Source organism: Camelus ferus, chromosome 13 (assembly GCF_009834535.1).
Source record: "Camelus ferus isolate YT-003-E chromosome 13, BCGSAC_Cfer_1.0, whole genome shotgun sequence".
Taxonomy (NCBI): Eukaryota; Metazoa; Chordata; class Mammalia; order Artiodactyla; family Camelidae; genus Camelus; species Camelus ferus.
In genome coordinates, this window is record NC_045708.1 from 15,447,079 (window position 1) to 15,467,512 (window position 20,434).

General features: G+C 38.1%; 1 protein-coding gene across 4 annotated transcripts in view; it reads left to right on the top strand.

Annotated features, from left to right (window-relative positions):
* The window catches only part of ZBTB40 (zinc finger and BTB domain containing 40), a 69,458-nt gene that overhangs the window by 12,126 nt on the left and 36,898 nt on the right, over positions 1 to 20,434 (top strand). The window lies entirely within an intron of this gene.

Below are 20,434 nucleotides of genomic sequence, written 5' to 3' on the forward strand. Positions count from 1 at the left end.
TTTTCCCATTTTGTGGACTGTCTTTTTACTTTCATGATAGTGTCCTTTGATACACAGAAGTTTTAAAATTTGATGAAGTCCAACTTACTTTCTTTTCTTTGGTTACTTGTATCATATAGAGACCCTGATTTGTAATGGCTGCATAAGAGTCCATAATATGCCTATATACCACATTTACCTAAAAATCTCCTATTATACATGTAAGTTTCCAGTTCTTTACCATGAAGTCTATTGCTCTGTGTACAGTGTGTATAAATATTTCATTATATCTCTTTCTTCGTAGGTAGATTCCTAGAAGTTGGTTTAAGGCATAAACATTAAAAATTTTTTTTTCTTCTACTATCATAGGATTCTCATTCTTTTTAAAAAATCTGTAATTATACAACTGATATATATTACAGATATATTCTGTAAAACATATCCTGGTAAAACACTCATACAATGCACATAAAGTGTATCTCCCCAATCCCCCCAAATTCCCATGTGTCTCTCCAGGGACATTTTTTATAGCTCTAGATGAGCATTACTTACTCAGTTACTTCCCTGGAAGATTTTCACCAGTCTGCACTTCCATCAGCATTGTGTGGGTACCTGTCTCATTGCTCCCTTCCCTGCGTTATTAATGCCAGTATTACTTTTATCAAAATAGCAGCTAACACTTATTGAGCATTGACTGTTGACAGGCACTTTGATAAAACAATTCAGATACATTATCTCATTTCATCTTCACAGCAAAACTGTAAAAACGTTAAGGCTAACAGTGATTAAAGTGACTTGCCCAAGGTCACTGAGTAAGTATACAAGTTAGGCTTCACAGCAAAGTCTGCGAAATCAGAGTCCATGGTCTAATAAAACTACTGCTTCCCAGTGAAATACTATCATCGCAAAACTTTTCCAATTTGATTACCCCTAATTTGTATTAATATTTTAATTTGCGTTTCTTTAATTATTCATGAGGGTGAATTTTTTTATTGTTTTATTGACTTTATTTCTTTTGTGAATTACCTGCTTTTCTTTGTCCACTTGAAAAATTTAAATGTTAATATCTTCCTTATTGATTTATATGATCATTCTATTCTAATATTAACTGCTCATTTTTCACTTCAGGTTTTCACTGGTTTATCATTTATCTTTTAATTTTGTTAGTGGTTTTTGGGGGGGAAGTTTACTTTTTATGTAGAAAAACTGTTGATCTTTTGTGAATTTCTTCTGTTTCCTTTATGCATTGAAAGGCCTTCTCCATCCTGACCTTTAAGTTATTCATTAATATATTTTTTAAATATCTTAAATAATCACTTAAGGTTTTTTTTGTTTGGTTTTTGTTGTTGTTGTTGTTGTTAAGTCATAAATCCACCTTATGGTTCTACTAATGACAGTGGATTGGGAAATTTACAACCATATATTCCCTGAGATACTTTTGGGAAGTTTTATGGCTTGAGGGTAATTATTGTCTCATTGAAAGAGCTATCAATGGTTGATATTTAATCAGTATTCAAAGAAAGAAATAGTAAACCATATAATATGCATAGTGCTAGTGGCTGCCAGTCTGTGAGATACATAGTAAACCATATAATATGCATAGTGCTAGTGGCTGCCAGTCTGTCCCCTCTGAGGGCCTGTTGTAGATACTTAGGAGTTTGGTATTTTGGTTCAAGTGCTGGTTTGAAAACCCAGAAACCTGGGTCCTGGGTCTGGCCCTACCATTATCTAGATATGTGACTTGGCAAGACACTGGATTTCTATCAATTTCTTCATCTGTAAAATGATAGGGTTGACTTACACAGTCTCTAAAGATAATTCTAATTGCAGAATTCTCAGATTTTTATTATCCTTCTGATCAGGAATCATTCATGTTTGTTTGTTATTGATAAATAATTTTTTTTTAAGTTTTCATTAGTGATTTGTGGCAGAGTGGCCTGAAGGAAGGCAGAGTAATAGGTGAAAGAAGTGCATGGGAGGAAGGAGGAGATGAGGGAACAGAGGGAGAGGGACTAAGGACTGATCTGGTATAGCTGGTGTAAGGTAGTTGACCCAGATGGAAGTTAGAAGGTGGACAAATTCGGAGTTGAGCACTTCATTGGGCTTAGGCTCCTTGAAGGAATAGTTCTGATCTGCTGTGGATAGATGTTTGGAGCACCAGAAGAAAAGCTTGTGAGCGAGAGCAACAGAATGGCACTCCTTACATTCGGGGCCGAAAAATCAGCACATGGTCAGTGCTATTAGATACTGCGCAAGGTTACCTCCTAGGCAAAGCTGAGTTCAATTGTATCAGAAGAGCAGCTGGAGCCACAGAAGAGTCCAGGAACTCAGTGCTGGAAGGGACAAGACAGGATGTCAGTTAACAGTGCCCATGCAGTGTACAGTGACCCTCAGACTCTACCTGTCTGGTCTAGGGGCCAAGGGTTTACTTCTTCGGCAAAGACAGATACCCCAGGCTACCACTGAATGCTGAGAGATGCAGTCTCTTCTGTGATTCCTAAAAGTCTTTATGATTATACTTGACCTTGCTGCTTGAATTTTTTCACAGATGACTGCAAAGAGTAGGCATGTTTCACTAATAAACAAACTAATAAATTGACTTTCTGATTTATGTTTTTTCTCTTGTAAGTTTAGACAGTGTTATCCAAACTTCCGAAATCTGAGTGAGACTTTTACAGGATAGGTTGTTTGTATCTGCTGGGTTGATGACCAAACTAGACCTTTGGTAAATTAAGTTCAAGCCATCAAGGGAAGTTCCTTGCCAGCCAGTGAGCTGGCCTTTTCCAACAACACTTTTCCTCAGATACACATTTCCATCCAACTTTTAGCAGAGAACGGCATAAGACAAGGTACCTCACATGCAGGTGATCCTGCCAGGCCATCCAGCCACACATATCTGTCTGTGAAAGAGGTTGAGGAATGATAGCATTGAGCCCAGAAATCCTCTCAAGACCAAGATGGTAATTAAGAACAGGTAGCCAGGCAGATCTGCATTTGAACTCTGCTCAAACTGAATAGCTGTGTGGTCACGGGCAAGTTGCATAACATTGTTGGACATTAGTTTCCTCATCTGTGTATTAGGGATAATAATGGTATCTATCTCAAAGGGATGTTAGGGGAATTAAATGGGAAAGCGCATGGACAGTGCTTAGAACAAATGTTGGACATCATTACCATCATAGAGCAGGTGATGACCTTGCCAAAGGCATTTAAGAAATTCAAGGATAGGAAAAAGACCAGAGACCAGTGGATTGGGAAAAAAAAAAAATGTTCTAATCACCTCTTCTTTCTGTCATTGATGAGGGAAGGATTCCTATCCTAGGATTGTGGGGATGGCTGAGCACACAACACCGGACACTGGCAGGTGGGACTGATAGCAGTTTGTGAGTCACATATACTCACAGCCCCAGAGGAGGACAGGGGGGTGTACTTGGGAGCAGAGTGAACAACCAGGGGCTGTGGGAGGCAGGCTTGTAGTATCAAGGACGTGGGTGCCTTCTGATTTATGCCAGAGGATGTGATTGGCTTGTTTGAATAATTTTGGCGGCTGACAGGGAACTGAAACCCACTACCCAGAAATAAACAGGAATAGTACCTGGCTCCTCTGATAAGGAGGATTGTTTGGCTAGGGGACCTTGTCCATGGGAGCAGAGTGGACAGTGGAATTCGTGGTTAGGCCATTTGAGGCCCTCCTGATTTTACCAGATGTGAAGACAGCACATAACATTAAGCCTTAATCTTTAGACTTTATACCACAAAAGAGAATCTAGGTCTTGAAATGCTGTTTAATACAGCTTTCAGGGACTGAGTAGAAGGCTGTGGGTGACAAGTTGAGTTGTCTGATTCTGTGGGGGAAGACAGATGGGTATAATGTGTAGAACAGAAATGTCACAGGAGGTCATATGTAGTGTCATGAGCCCAGGTCTCTTCACTGTATCCAGTTCAGCATACACTTGCTGATTGACTGTACCATCCTAGGCCCTTCCAAGACTTAACCAGGTTCAGTTGACCACTTCCCTCTAGATCAGGAGCAATCGGGCCTCCACTGACTTTGGCAGCAGCCAGGGAAGGTTATCTAGCCCTGGAAGACCAAGTTGCTGGAATGCATTCTACAGAGGTTTGGGTTGGTGCCAGGCCACAGAGCTATTCACCTAAGGCCTGGTGATAAGAATTCTTTGTATTTTTTAGGTTTTATTCCCAGAGCTATTCTGGAGTTTGTTTTTCTGGTTGGAGCAAGGCAAGGGCAAAAGGGAAGGATTTGAGGATGACTTGAGACTTTTTAGAAGCGAAGATTGTTTAAAACACATTTGATAGTAATTCGATGTAGAGAAAATGTGATTTGAGAATAGGCAATGTTGTATAGTGATTTGCTATTCAAAGAGGGTTCCTTGGACCAACAGCATCTGAATCAACCCAGAGCTTATTAGAAATGCAGAATTTAGATCCCACCCAAGACCTTCTGAATCAGAATCTTTTCTTTGACAAGATCTCCAGGCGATTCTTACACATGTTAAAGTTTGAGAAACTGTTCTAGTGGATAGAAGGTCATGAGCTTTAAAAGGCTCACGCAGCCTGGATTAAAATTTCAGTTCCTCTACTGATTTGCTATGTGATCTTGGGCCTGTTCCTTAACCTCTCCACTGTTGGGACTTATTTGTAAATTGAGTTTAACTATCTTGTTGGGTTATTAGTATGAAAGGAGGTAACATGCAAAAAGTGCTTAGAAACACAGTGAGGTACTTTATTAGTAGCCCTTATTTGTGGTTATTTGGTAAATAGTATCCTAGTATAACTTGATAAAATATGAAGAGAGAGAGCAGGATATCATTAGGGATAACTCTGTTCATGAGACATGAATTGGTAATTGAGAAAACTCTGATCTCCTGAGCAGATGGGCCAGTGGATGTGGTTGGCTCATTAACTAGTTCCCCTCAAGGTGAGGCTATAAGTGTACTTGTTACGTAACCAAGAGTTGACAGCTATACTTCTTAATGCCTGCTGAGCTCTTGGACGGGAGAATTATCTGTAGAAGTGGTAGCTAAGTCTTGGCATCCTTTGAGGCCTTCACATTACAGAAGAGAATTGAGACCTGGGCTCAGTTCTGCCCCTTGTTGGCTCTGTGGCCCTTAATGAGCCATTTAACATCTTTGAGCTTTAGTCTTCATCTGTGAAACAAAGATAAATGGAATGATGAGGTGTAAACCCCAATACATAGCAAGGTATTATCATCCCTACTTGATATGTACTGCAGAGCTCACTAGACAGCTTCCCAAATCCCCAGAGGTGAATCTTACGCCTGGTTCAGCTGCTTTGGAGTCTTCAGTACTGGAGTTCTTCAGAGCTGTTCTGACTACCTGGATTTCCCAGTGACCAGAATGTACCTTAGGAAAGCACACAGGCCATTCAGGTATTGCTCCGCATCTCAAAGATTGGAAAAGTAGCAGGCTAGCATTTGGGATGGAATGATGATCATAGTGACGATAATAACATTAGAAAAACAATGACAGTATATATTAAAAGATACTACCATGAACCCAGGAGTATCAAAATACAAAAATCTCCATCCCTTACACTGTATGTTGCTGCCTTTCAGGCCCTTGGTGTAAGAGACCAAATGACAACTGCTTTTGAACTTGAGAAATCTGGGCCCGCTAAAAGCTACAGTCACCCTTTTCTAACCTCACCAATCCTCCTTGCGTTCTCAGAAATAATTGCTAGTGGTTCTCTTTTAACTTAGCTGATTCCTTGGATACCTTACATTTTAAATCATATTTTTGTGTGTAGCAAATGCTCCATTTCTTGTCTCTGAATGTGTGATCTTTGCTCTAATTATGTTGAGAGTGCCTGTTATTTCACCTGACTCTGGTTGTTTGTGAGATACTAAATAGCCCTGGGGTGAAAGCCGACTTGGATCAAAGAGCAACTCAGCCTCTCAGGACCTCAGCTTCCTCCGTTTAAAAGGGGAGAGATTGGACTAAGGTCATTTGGTCATGCGACAAGAGTCCGTGATAGATAAAGTAATGACTTCTGTTTGCTGAAGTGTAAACCCCAATACATAGCAAGGTATTATAAAGCAATGAATAGGGCTCTCCAAGGTCCTTTCCAGCTCTCCAGTTCCAGCAGAGCCCAGAAATCGAGACAGAAGATTTTGTTCTGGAGATAGGGATTATCAGTAGCAACAGTAAAACACACATGCACACACACAATAACAACAACAACTTTACACAGATTCAGTTGCACTGAGCCAAACCTTAAGAGAGATGTCTCAGACCATGAGATAGATGTGCCCAAAGGAGAGTGCAGAATTGTTAGGAGAACGAGAAAAGAGGACCCTTCATCAAGTATTAGAATGGCTTTTCTTTCTCAGGTGTTGGGATACAGAAATCCAGGCAGATGTGGGTCCAACTTCTGCTCCATGGAACTTTAATTATTTACTATTAGACAAATATAGGATGCTTGTTCTTCCTTCCCATTGCTAGTTACTTTTCCCTGTTAGTCCCTGCCATCTGTCCCTGGAAAAGCTCTGCTTTAACTGTGCTATTTTTATTTCAGAAGCTCCTCTCTCAAAGCAGGTTAAATTCTCCTACTCATTTTCTGGCCTCCCTAACTTAGGCAGCCTAGTGCTCCACATTTCTTCTTACACGGGTGTTACTGGAGACCCGCCTAGCCAGCCCAGTGTCCCTAATAATGATGGTAGAGACTAATTGGAGGCCTTTCCAGTGGGTGCACTGTCAGTTGCACACATCTTTATTCCAGAGTCTTCTCCCTCCCTTTTCATCCTTGCCTGTTGACACTGTACCTAACGCGTTTACCAACTTCAGCCGTTTCCCTTTCCTTTCCGCTCACTGAGATCAATCTGTTTTTAACCTCCTCTCCTCTTCTTCCTTTCCCTCTTCTTGTCTCTTGTGGATTGAGTCCTTTTTAGAGATCTGTTTTTGATCATTCCAGTATTGAATCAACTTTATTACCAACTCCCTGGGGACAAGGACCTTGTTTTATATTTCACTTGGCTCCCACATAGCACCTAGCAGTGTGCTGAGCAAAGGGGAGACAGTTGACCCATAAGTAGTTACTGGTTGACATGTGTGTATTGCTGGCTGAAGACTTATGGGAGATAAGTACAGTAAATTGGGGGATGGCAGGTCCAGTTCCTGAGGCCCAGAAGAGTCTCTTACTCCCCAGTAGTGGCAGCAAAGGCCACTGATTGAGTGTCTTGCTGAGGGCATTGCCAGCAATTGTGGATTTCAGAACATCTACTTTATTTAATTAAGCAATGTATATCGAGACTGTCAGTCTTTAGTGTTATATTCCTTCTTGTTCATTAGAAGGATTCCACATGTTTCTTACCAATTCTGACTTAGTTCTCACTTATGCTTTTTCTGCCTTTTTTTTTCCCCTAGTGTGTGACTGTTGTTTCTTTGTAACTTAAAGAATCCTCGAATTTTCAAATCCTTTTTGGAAGTAGAGTAAAAATTTAAATAAATAAATAAATAGATAAATATTCTTTGTGCTCCTTTTAGAAAGCTGGCCTACTTTCCACCTTGTGTGGAATTCCCATTTGTGTTTTGGGTCATTATGCAGCACTTGGTTCAGCCAATTAAGTTTTTTCTAAGTATCTTTATTCTATATTAGTATAGTCTTTTCTTAAAGCTCTAATATTGTTCCTTTGAGGAACATCCATCTTTCTGGTGCTCTTTTGTTGCTTAAATGTTCTTCCCTTGGGACCTCTGACAATTTTCCCAAGCCTAGCAATTTCAGTAAGTGCTTAATAATGTAATTTAGGTTGCCTCTGTACGGGAATCTACAGGACTTCACTTAGAGATTCCAACATGCCATGTTCCACTATAGCTTCTTGGCTCTGAAAAGCATGCTATATTCTCTTCCCTCCATTTCACTTCCTTGCAAAGGGAGTTAGGGGAAAACAGTAAAATATATGTTTTTAGGCTTTTAACATTTTAGTTGTGAGATCTGCAGAGTATAGTTTAGCCTCTCTCTGTAGTACATTTCAGTAGCCCCCAAATCGCTAGTGTATCCCTTATGATTATGTACTAGATTTATTTAATAACAGTGTTCTGTACCTGAAAGTGGTCTACAAAGATTATATAGTTTAATTGTTTCTTTGCAGATAGATACTTTAGCTGTCATGTTGAATGGCTAGTTTAAAAACTAATGAAGAAAACTCACAGTCTCTCTTGGTAATAATAATAATACAGCTAACGCATGTGGTATTTACTATGTGCTAGACACTGTTTTCGGTGTAAACACACCCACACATTAATTCTCTTATAAGCAACATATGGCTGTTTTTTTTTTTTCCAAAGGATCCAATCAGAGAATCTCTCTGCTACTTAACAAGAAAGTTTAATCGGCTTTATTGTGATTACTAATGCATTTGGACTTATTTCTACCAATTTAGGTTGTTTTCTATTTACCACACTTTCTTTCCCTTTCCCCCCTCTTTCCACTTGCTGTTGGATTAACCACATTTTCTTTATTCCCGTTTATACCTTTTGTTTGCAAACATTTGTTTAGCTTCTATTCTCTTACATCCTTACCTGTTAACGTACATACTTCACTCGGGCTGAAGGCTAAAGTTAGGCATTATTTTTGTCATCCCTTTGACTCTTAGAACATCCTAGCTCTGGTTTCCCTTCACTCATCTTCTATGTTCTTGTTGATTTTGAATTTCAGAGAGACAGTGGATTTTTAAGAATATAGGCCTCAGAGCCAAACTCCCTGAATTTGGACCTGAGGTCTGCCACACACTAGTTGTGTGACCCTAGATAAGTTATATAACCTCTCTGTGCCACAGTTTTCTTATATGTAAAATGGGGATGATAAGAGTACCTACTTCACAGGGTTGTTGAAAAGATTAAATGAGTTAATAGATGCAAAGCATTTAGAATAGTGCCTGGCACATAGTAAGCATTCAGTAAGGGGTAGCTGCTATGGTTGTCATCATTCTCCTTTGTTTTACCTCCCCTTCCCACATCCATGTTAAAATAGTCCATGTATTTTAGGTATACCAATGTATTTCTTAAGTTCTTTTTTATTAAGGTATAATTAACATACAGTACAGTGAGTTCTATTTGAAGAGTTTTGACAAATATCTAGTCTTTATCCACCACCCAAAATGAGTTGTAGAACATTTCCATTCCCTGAGGAAGTTTCCTTGTGTCTCTCTTCATTCAGTTCCTTCCCCTGCACCACCTCGACAGTCTCCACAACTATTATCTGATTTTTGTCACTGTAGATTAGTTTTGCCTGTATTTCTATTTCCTGTAAGTTGAGTCATATATATATGGGTATATATATATTTATACCCTTTTGTGCCTGGCTTCTTTGACTTAACATAGTATTTGTAGAGTTTACCCATGTTGTTGCATTTATCAGTGGTTAATCTCTTATTATAAGAAACCTCCGTGCAGTTATTCAAAGTAGTTGTACCATTTTGCACTTCCACCAGCAATGTGTGAGAGTTCTAGTCCTTCCACATCCTCACCAACATTTGCGTTATCAGCCTTTCTGACTTTATAAACTCTTCTGGTGGGTGTGTTTAGCAGTTTCCTTGCTTGCTACTTGCCATTTTTTCTTACATTCTATCCCTCCTTTCTGGTTCAGTTTCCTTCTTACAGTAATTCTTTCCATGACAGTCTCTGAGTCTCTTACCTTTATTTGAAGGTGATTTTATTTCAGCCTGTACGAGATACTTGGTTGATTGTGTTTTCCGTAATATTTGAAAACTGTTACTCCATTTTCTTCTGATACCTATTGTTATTAAGGAGAAGTCTGTATCAGTCCAGTTGTCATTCTCTTGCTAACTATGATTTTTTCTTTCGGTTTGCTTACAATTTCTTTTTCTCAGTGTTGTTGATATGTTGAAGTTTTTATTCTGAAGACTGATGTCTGACTTTAATTCTGGAACATTCTGAGAAATTATATCTTCAAATTGCTTCTCCCACATGTTCTTCACTATCTGGAAAGCCTATTTGGATGCATGTGAAACCTTCCCATTCTGTTATCCATGTTCTTTAACCTTTTTCATATTTCCTTGTTTGTTTGTTTTCAATGATAACAACACCTTGTATTTTCATGTTTATTTTTTTTAACTCTGATACCTTCTGAGTAATTTTATCAGACTTCTCTTCTTAGTCACTAATTTTCTATTTAGATAATCTGTTTAATTCATCAACAGGTGAATTTTCAGTGACAACTTTTATTCCTAGAAGTTCTTTTGGTTCTTTTTCACATCTGCCTACTCTTTTTTCATATTATCTTGTTCTTTCATTGTGGCTTCCCTTCATTTTGCCTGTTCATTAAAATGAAACAGTAAATTTATAGCATTCTTCTTAGTATTCTGTAATTTTTATGGTTTTCAAATCTTGGGGATACTGTTTGTGCTGTTTCCTGCATCTAGTGACCTTCCTTCATGGTGATTCATTTCCTCATGTGATTTTCTGTGTGTATGTTTGCCTTCTGGGTGGCACAGGAAGGCTCCCCATCTGTGGCACTCTGTCTTGGCAAGGCCCTTACTTGATATTTTTTTTCTCCAACCCCTTCCCCGACTCTAATGTATTTGATAAAATGTCTTTGGCTACAATGTAGCTTTATCTTATTATTATTGATTATATGTTTTTAACTTACACAAATGGTATTAACTCTAAATCTTATTCTGATTCTTATTTTTTCACTCAGCTGGCTGTTTAAGATCTATCCGTGTTTCTGTCTGAATAGCTGGTTGTTGCTTCTTTCTAATGCATTATATTCCATAGTGTACATTTTGCCTATTTACTTACGTTCTTTTAGTGATAGACATTTAAATTATCTCTCATTTCCTTGCTACAAAAATAATGCCCTCATGATCTTTCTGGCCATATTTCCTTACGGACCTATGTGAGAATTTTTCTAGGAAATGTACCCAGGAATATGATTCTTTGGCCCAAAGAAATTTTCACTAAATATTATCAGAATGTTTTTCCAGGATAGCTATATCAATTTATATACCACCAGTGATACCCTAGATTCAAATTCATGTTCTACCACATGTCACTATAAGATCTTAGAGAAGTTACTCTACCTTTAGGCCTTAGGCTACCCATCAGTAAAACAGAATGATAATAAGGGCATCTGCCTCATCAGGTTGTTAACAGGATAAAATAAGTTCATATATGTAAAGCATATTCCTGAATATAATAGATACCAAATAAATGTTAGCTGTTTTTATTGCTATTATAACAGCTACCATTACTTATTAGCCAACTAAGTAAGCTGCTGCTTCTCTGAATTCCCTAGTTATATCGTTTGCCCATTCTCTTGGATTTTTTTTCCTAAGGTTTCCAGGAATTTCTTATATATTCTAGGTGTTAATTCCTTGTTACCTTTAAACTTTGCATGAGTTGTCTCCTAGTTCTGCCATTTGTCCACTGTCTGTTAATCATGTCTGTAGACTCCAGAGTTCTCTGACGGAAACCTTTAATATCAATATAGCCGAATTCATCTTTTTTTTTTTTTTTTTTTTTGGCTTTTGGGGCACTGTTTAAGAAGTTTCCCTACCCCTGCTTCAAAGATACCCTCTGACATTTTCTACTGTTAGCTTTTATAAATTTACCTTTCACATTCAGGTCTTCCTCGTATGGTCTGTAATAGTGAGCTCTTTTCTTTCTTCTGTGTTTTTTCTTTATCCCTATATAAGTCTCTGTGCCTTGGGTTATGAAAGTATTCTGGTTTGTTCCCCTGCATGTCAAAGACAAGTTTTTATGTTAATTTCTCAGCTCAGGATTCTTGTATGATACACTTTATGCATTTGGATCCTTCATCTCTGTATGTCATAGGCCTACATTTTAGATTTCTTGTGCGTGTCTTTTCCCCTACTCAAGGCCAAGGTAATTAGCAACTTTTATTGCTATTTCCCTGAGCCACTGAGCAGAGATTTTTCAGACTGCATATCAAGGAGGGATAGGTGTTTGAGGCTCTGGGCTTTGTGCAAGGGTCTCAATTCCAACCCCCGCTTCCACATGCCTGAAGCTTTATTTCCAGTCTCCATGTGAGCATTAATGCTTTCTCCTCCAAGCCTAGGGCCTGTATTGGAATTTGAAACCCTATGGGCCACCATGGTCTCAACTCCCACTTACTTTTCCAGCTTTGATTTTGATGTCACTTTCATTTCAGGTGCCTGGGGATTTCCTTTTTTTTTTTTTTTTTTTTTTAGCTTGACTATGTATTTTAAAAGCATTTTTGGTATGTTTTATCCAGTGTTTCTATGTATGTGAAGTAGGAGGAAAAGGTCCATTTACATCAGTTCAGTGTGCCATTTTGCCAAGAGTGTGTGCTTTAAATTAGTATTCCTATTAATTTCAGCAAAATTACAACTTTCAGCATTACCAACTTAGATTCATTAAGTAGCCCTTGATCACCCTTGAATGTATTCTGCCTAAGCTACCCCCCTTCTCCTTTTGTTGCTCAACTTTATAACCACATTTTTAGTATCTGTATATTGGTAAGTCACATAATTTGGTTTAGTTTTTTTAACCTTGCTCGGTTGCTTATTCTGCTATAGTTACTCTGTTATTTTCTTATCTAATTTGTTGTTAACAAAAATATGAAATGGCTATGACCACAAAATCCTGCAGTTAGTGCTCAAAATACCTCCTTCTGGATCATTGGTAGATACTTGTATTTTTTAATCGATGTAAGATTGTCCAAAAATTGCCCCAAAGCAACATTTTAAGTAAGTTTTATTTTGTCCTGAAAATCTAATCCCAATAACTTGTTCATTATTAATAGGAATGTTTGAAAAGATTTATGTTCAGATAAGTCTTTTGATTTACTGTAATCCATAAGGCCTATGCCTTGTCTTAGGGAAAAAAAATCACATTCTCCAGGTATCATTTGTTCTCTAGAAAAATTACATCATTGCCTGTTTAGTAGTTTATGCTTTCTGTTATTTGCAAATTGAATTCTTTCTGATTTTTCATCAGATATTAAAATAGGTTAATTTACAAATTTTCAGAATTACCTAATTTTTTTGCTCTAAAGATAACTTCTACTTTTTCATTTTTTTTTTTTTACTTTTGCCTGTTTTAAATCTTAAAAGAATTTTTTTTACTGTTTTCCACAAGAACCAGGAGATTTCCAATCGTGCTCCTATTGCTACTACTATTACAGTGAGTCAGTTAGCTCCTAGACCTCAATTTATCTGTTTTTTAAAAATGCATATAATACAGATATTAAAACAAGCTTTATTTAGATGGTAAGCATAGATGTTTTCAAAGATATTCTTTGAGTAAACTTTAAAAAAATTTAAATGAATCCATGATACTATGGTATAGATGGGAGTTGGGGTGATGTACTAAAAATTTTACATTTGCTTTAGGAAATATTTTTTAAATAAATGCACTTTAGTCTTTAGAGCAGTTTTAGGTTCACAGCAAAATTGAGAGTAAAGTACAGAGTTCCCATGTAACCCTGTCCCCAGGCAACTTCTCCCACTATCCCACAACAAAATGATATATTTGTTACAATCAGTGAACCTACATTGATACATAATTATCACCCAAAGTGCATAGTTTTCATTAGGGTACACTTCTGGTATCATACATTCTATGGATTTTGATGTAATAACATGAATCTAGCAGTGTAGTTTCATACAGAATAGTTTCACTGCCCTAGAAATCCTCTGTGCTTCACCTAGTCATCCCTCCCTGCCCCCAGCCACTGGCAATCACTGATCTTTTGTCTCCATCATTCTGCCTTTTCCAGGATGTCAAATGATTGTATTCATACAGTATATAGCCTTTTCATATTGGATTCTTTCACTTCCTAATATGCGTTTAAGTTTACTCCATGTCTTTCCATGGCTTGATAGCTCAGTTCTTTTTGCACTGAATAATATTCCATTGTCTGGATGTGCCACAGTTTGTCCATTTAGCTAGTGAAAGACATTTTGATCACTTCCAATTTTTGGCAATTATGAATAAGGCTGCTATAAACATCTGCATGCAGGTTTTTGTGCGGACGTGAGTTTTCAGTTTGGGTAAATAACAAGGAGCACAGTTACAGGATTGTATGATAAGGGTATGTTTAGTTTTATAAGAAACCTCTAATCTGTCTTCCAAAGTGCTGTACCATTTTGCATTCTCACTAGCAATGAATAGCAGTTCCTGCTGCTACACATCCTCACCTGCATTTAGTGTTGTCAGTGATTTGGATTTTGGCATTTATAATAGGTTTTATTTGCAATCCCTTATGACATATGATGTTGAATTTCTTTTTATATGCTAACTTGCCATCTGTATCTCTTCTTTAGTGGGATGTCTGTTAAGGTCTTTGGTCCATTTTTAAATCAGGTTGTTTTCTTATTGTTGAGTTTTAAGAATTCCTTGTATTTTGGGGATAATAGTCCTTTAAGGGTGAGTCTTTTGCCACAGAAGGATATTTTTCTCCCAGTCTGTGGCTTGTCTTCTCATTCTTTTGACATTATCTTTCACAGAGCAAAAGGTTTTTAAGTTTAATGAAGTCCAGCTTATCATTTATTTCTTTCAGGCATCATGCCTTTGGTGGTATAGTTAAAAAGTCATTGCCATACCCAAGTTCATCCAGGTTTTCTTCTATGTTATTTTCTAGGGGTTTTACAGTGTTGCACTTTTACATTTAGATTTGTGATTCATTTTGAGTTAAATTTGTGAAGGCTGTGAGGTCTGTGTCTAGATCCATTTTTTTACATGTAGATGTCCATTTATTCCAGCACCGTTTGTTGAAAATACTGTCCTTGCTCCACTGTACTGTCTTTAATTCACTGTCAAAGATCAGTTGACTGTATTTTTGTGGGTCTGTTTATCTTTTCTTTCACCAATACCACACTGCCTTGGTTACTGCAGCTTTGTAGATAAGTCTTGAAGTTGAGTGTAGAGTAATGTCAGTCCTACTTTGTTCTTCTACCCTGATATTGAGTTGGCTATTCTGGGTCTTTTGCCTCTCCATATAAACTTTAGAACAGTTTGTCAATAGCCACAAATAACTTGCTGGGATTTTGATTAGGATTGTGTTGACTTTATAGATCAAGTTGGGAAAAATTGAAATCTTGATACCACTGAGTCTTTCTATCCATGAACATGGAAATACCTCTCCACTTACTTAGTTGTTCTTTGATACCTTTCATCTGAGTTTTGTAGTTTTTCTCATGTACATTTTGTACATATTTCATTAGACTTATCCTTAAGTATTTCACTTTTTAAATTTCATTTTTTGGGGTCCTAATTAAATGTAATGTTTTAGTTTCAAATTCCATTGTTCATTGCTGATAGGAAAGTGATTAACTTTTTTATATTTACCTTGTATCCTGCAACCTTGCTATTGTTGCTTATTATTATTATTTTTGTCAGTTCTTTTGGATTTTCTACATATCTTCTCATCACAGACAGTCATATCATCTGTGAACAAAGACTGTTTTGTTCCTTCCTTCTGAATCCATATAGCTTTTATTTTCTCTTTTTGTTTCACTAGCCAGAACTTCCAGAACGATATTGAAAAGCAGTGGTGAAATGAGACATCCTTGCCTTGTTCCTGACCTTAGGTAGAAAGCTTTGACTATTATGTTAGCTACTGGCTTTTGTAGATGGTCTTTGTCCGGTTGAGGAAGTTCCCCTCTGTTCCTAGTTAGCTGAGAGTTTTTATCGTGAATTTTGTGGATTTTGTCAAATGCTTTTTCTATCTGTTGATGTGAACATGAGAGTTTTCTTTTTTAGCCTGTTGATATGATGGATTACATGTACTGATTTTCAAATGTTGAACCAGTCTTGGATACCTGGGATAAGTCCCAGTTGGTCATGGTGTGTAATTCTTTTTATCATTGTTGAATTTGATTTGCTAACATTTTGTTGAAGATTTTTATATTTTGGTCTGTAGTTTTCTTTTCTTATAATGTCTTTGTCTGGTTTTGGTATTAGTGTAACGCTGGCCTCACAGAATGAGTTAGGAAGTATTCCTTCTGCTTCTATTTTCTGGAAGAGATTGTGGATACTTGCTGTAATTTCTTCCTAAAATGTTTTGTAGAATTCACCAGTGAACCCTTCTGGGCCTGCTGCTTCCAGTGTTGGAAAATTATTCATTACTGATTCAGTATCTTTGATAGATAATAGGTCTATTCAGATGTCTAGTGCTTTCTTGTATGAGTTTTGGCAGACTGTGCGTTTCAAGTAAATGATCCATTTCACCAAAGTTATCAAGTGTTGTGGGCATAAAGTTGCTCATATTATCCCTTTTTTATCCTTTTATTGTGCAAGGGATCTGTACTGATGTCCCCTCTTTCATTTCTGATATTAGGAATCTGTGTTCTCTCTTTTTTCTTAGTTAACCTCTTTAGAGGCTTATTGATTTTGTTGATCTTTTCAAAGAACCAGCTTTTGGTTTTGTTGAATTTTTATTTTTTGATCTACTCTTTTCATTTTCATTTATTTGTCCTCTGATTTTTTTCCACTGCTTATTTTGGATTTACTTTGTTCTTCTTGTTTTAGTATCCCAAAGTGGAGGCTTAAATTCTTGGTTTTAGATCTTTCTTTGTTTCTAATATACGCATTCAGTGCTATAAATTTCCCTCTAAACATTACTTTTCCTGCATCCCACAAATTTAGACAAGTTGTATTTACATTTTCATTTAGTTTAGAATGTTTTTGAATTTGTCTTGAAATTTCTTCCTTGACTTACGTGTTACTTAGAAGTATGTTGGTAAACGCTTCCCAAGCGAATGAAGTTTCCATTTCCCCCAGTCCCGTGGGGCTCCCAGAGCCAAGCCTCGCTGGCCTTCAGAACCAGATGTCATGGGGTCTCCTTCTCCTCCCAATGCTGGAACCCAGGCTAGAGCCTGACGTGGGGCTCAGAACTGTCACTCCTGTGGGAGGGCCTCTGCAACTTAACTATTCTTCAGCTTGTGGGTCGCCCACCCGAGGGGTATGGGGCCCAATTATATCGTGAGCACACCCCTCCTACCATCCCGCTGTGGTTCCCTCTTTATGTTTCTAGTTGCAGAAGATCTTTTTTGCTAGGTTCCAGCCTTTTTTTCAATGGTTGTCTAGCATTCAGTTGTGGTTTCCTTGTAGTCTCAAGGAGAGGCAAGCTCATGGTCCCACCACTCTGCCATCTTGACCAGAAATCTCATTCTTTTGTGGTTTTAACTAAGCATTTGGCATGATTCCATGTTCACTTCTTTTTTACCATATCAGTTATATTTCTTTTTACATTTTTTTAGTAGTGTCCTATAGTTCACAGTACATTTACAACTAATCCACATCCACTTTCAAAAGATACTGTACCACTTCACAAGTGCAAGTACTTATAATAATAAAATAATCCTAATTCTTCTCTTCTTCTGTCCGCTGTATCATTGCTGTCATTCATTTCACTTACCCATAAGCATATAGAATTGACCGACCCTTGAACAATGCAGGGGTTATCCACTGACCCCTGGCACAGTCAAAAATCTGCACGTAACTTTACAGTGGGCCCTCCATGTCTACAGTTCTGCATCTGTGGGGAAGCTCTTAGTAATTATTGTTTCACATATTGCTTCTATTTTTTTCTTTCTTCTCCTTCAAATATTCCCATTGCACATATGTTTTACCTTTGTAATTGTCTCACAGTCCTTGGGTATTCTATTCTGTTTTTTTCAGACCTTTTTCACTTTGATTTTCAATTTTGTAAGTTTCTTATTGTCATATCCTTAAGCTCAGAGATTCTTTATTCAGCCATATCTGGTCTACTGATGAGTACATCAAAGGCATTCTTTATTTCTGTTACAGTGGTTTTTGCCCCTAGCTTTTCTTTTTCGTTCTCTGCTTACATTGCCATCTGTTCCTGCATGGTGTCTACTTTTTCCATTAAATCCCTTAGCATATTAATTATGGTTTTTTAAAAATTCCTGGTCTAATAATTCCTGACATATCTGACTGTGGTTCCGATGCTTATGCCATCTCTTCAAAGTGTTTTTGTCTTTTAGTATGCCTTGTACTTTCTCTTTGAAAGGTAGACATACAATACTGGGTAAAAGGAACTGTGGTAAGTATGCCTGTAGTGATGAGACGGTAAGGTGTGGAGGAAGGAAGTGTTTTATAGACCTTTTATTAGGTCTCAGTCTTTTGGTAAGTCTGTGCTCCTGGCCTGTGAACTTCACCAATGCTTTTCAGCCCCCCTCCCTGCACCCCCCTGCAAGTGGTACAGCATGGCAGGATGGCTACAGTGAGCTGAAATAGGGTATTTCCCTCCCTTCCTCCAATTAGGTTAGACTCTTGTAGAATAGTTTCTTCTGATTCTAGTCCTTGTTGAGAAAAACAGAATGTTCTGTCGTATTTAAAAATAGTTACTTTCTCCTTTCGCCTGCCAGAAGCAGAGAGGAATTTTTCTTCAGTGTTCACTGCAAGAACCCAGTAGAGCTCGTGGAGGTAAAACTCACAAAATTATGACTCAGTCCCTCTGGAGTTTTTAACACTCAGATTTGTCCACCCTGAGCCTCCAGCAGTTCATCAGCTTAAGTTTAGTTCTTTTATTCTGGCCCTGGTTCCTGTGCGTTTCTGTTGGTGGGTTTCTGCTTGAGCAGTTGTGAGTCTCTGTATCTGCCTGTCTCTCCAGTTTGGGGGGCAGCAGTTTTGCCCTGTGACCTCACTCCTCTGACAGATCTCAGAAGGGTTGTTGATTTTCCCATTTTCCTTTTTAAGCTCTTTACATACCAGACCAGAAACCTGGAAACCAGAACTTGGAAATATTTTCATTTTTATTTTTATTTGTCAGTTTCAAATCTGGGGAAATAAAGAAGTGGTGGAGTGGATAGGGAATCATAATCCTTCTAACGACGGCAAGCAGTGTTATTTTGATATATGTCTTTCCATCCTTGGTGTTTTTTTTTTTAATTTATACAAATGAGATTATGCAGTTTTGCTATCATCATAAGATCCTCAAACCCAAATGGAACGAGATATCTCCTCCCCTCGAATATCTTTTTCTTGTGTTATCTGTATCATTTCATCATCTACCCCCACTCACCAAACCAGGAACCTGGGAGCTGTCTCTGACTTCCCTCACATACATTTAGATCCTAAATCATGATAGTTAGCACTTTTCTAAATATTTTTATCTGTTTTCTTTCTCTCTTCTATTACCACTTCTCCTGGTCAAAGCCCTCATTGATTTTTTCCCTGAACTCCTGCAGTAATAGAGCCTGTCTCTAGCATTATCTCCTTTAAATTTTGTACAAATGTCACTTGGATGATATATTTAAAATGCGTATCTGACCATATGACTTTCCTGCTTAAAGTCCTTCAAACCCTTCATTGACTCCTCATTGCCTTTAGGATAAGTCCAAGCTCCTGAGCATGGTCTGTGGATCTCTCTGTGGCCAGAACCTCTGTCTGCCTCTCCAGATTCATCTCCTGACACTCCCTGTCCCCTTTTTTATGTTCCAGTATCATGGAACTTCTTATAATTCCCCCTCCTAAACCTCCTTCCCGTCACTACATGATACTTTCTTAACTATGTGCCTCACACAGGAATGCCTTTTCTCCCACTCTTCCCACCTCATTAGTGCCTACTCATTTGTTAAGGAGGTTAGCTGTTAGCTCCTCCTCAGAACTCACTCTAACCCTTGGATACCCCTACTCCCCAAACTGGGCTTCTAGGTACAAATCTCTGTCATTACATTTCCTCCCATTCATTTATTCATTCCAGCAACTAACCAGCAATGTTTGTGCTAGGCAGAATTTGGGGCACTGGGATACAACAGATGATAAAGAAAAAAAAATTTCCTTTCCTAATAGAGTTTATATTCTAGTGAAGGGAGATACATAATATGTAAAAATATATGTCCATAGGCTCTGATGAAAAATGGAATGAGAGGGATGGAATGTTCTGGGTTGGAGGGGAGGCTGCTATTTAAAGAACATGATCAGGGATCATGTTGATAATGTGGCCTTTGAGCAGAGCCCTGGCGGGAGTGAGAGTGAACCCCACACACACACGTGAAGAAACCTGCGGGTGAGTGTGCTTGGTGTGCTCCAGGATCAGCAAGGAAGGTGCGGTGCTTACAGCAGAATGAGTGAGAGGGGGTGAAGCCGAAGATGAGATTTGAGAGCTAATGGCAGACTGTGTAAGAATTTTGACTGGCTTTTACCCTGCGATCAGAAACCATGGAGGCTTTTGTGCAAAGTGACAGTATCTGGCTATGTGTTTTTTAAAAAGATCACTTTGACTGCTGGGTTACAGATAGGTGGGGTAGGGGTAGTGCTGGGAAGGGGCAGAGGCTTGGAGACCAGTTAGGTGATTGCTGCAGTCATCCAGATAAAAGGTGATGGTGGCTTGGGCTGACCAGAGTAGAGCCAGTGGAAGTGGTGATACGTGATTGGATTTTGGATAGACTTTGAAGGTAGAGCCAATTGGATTTATAAAGAATTGGATAAGGAGTATGAGAAAAAAC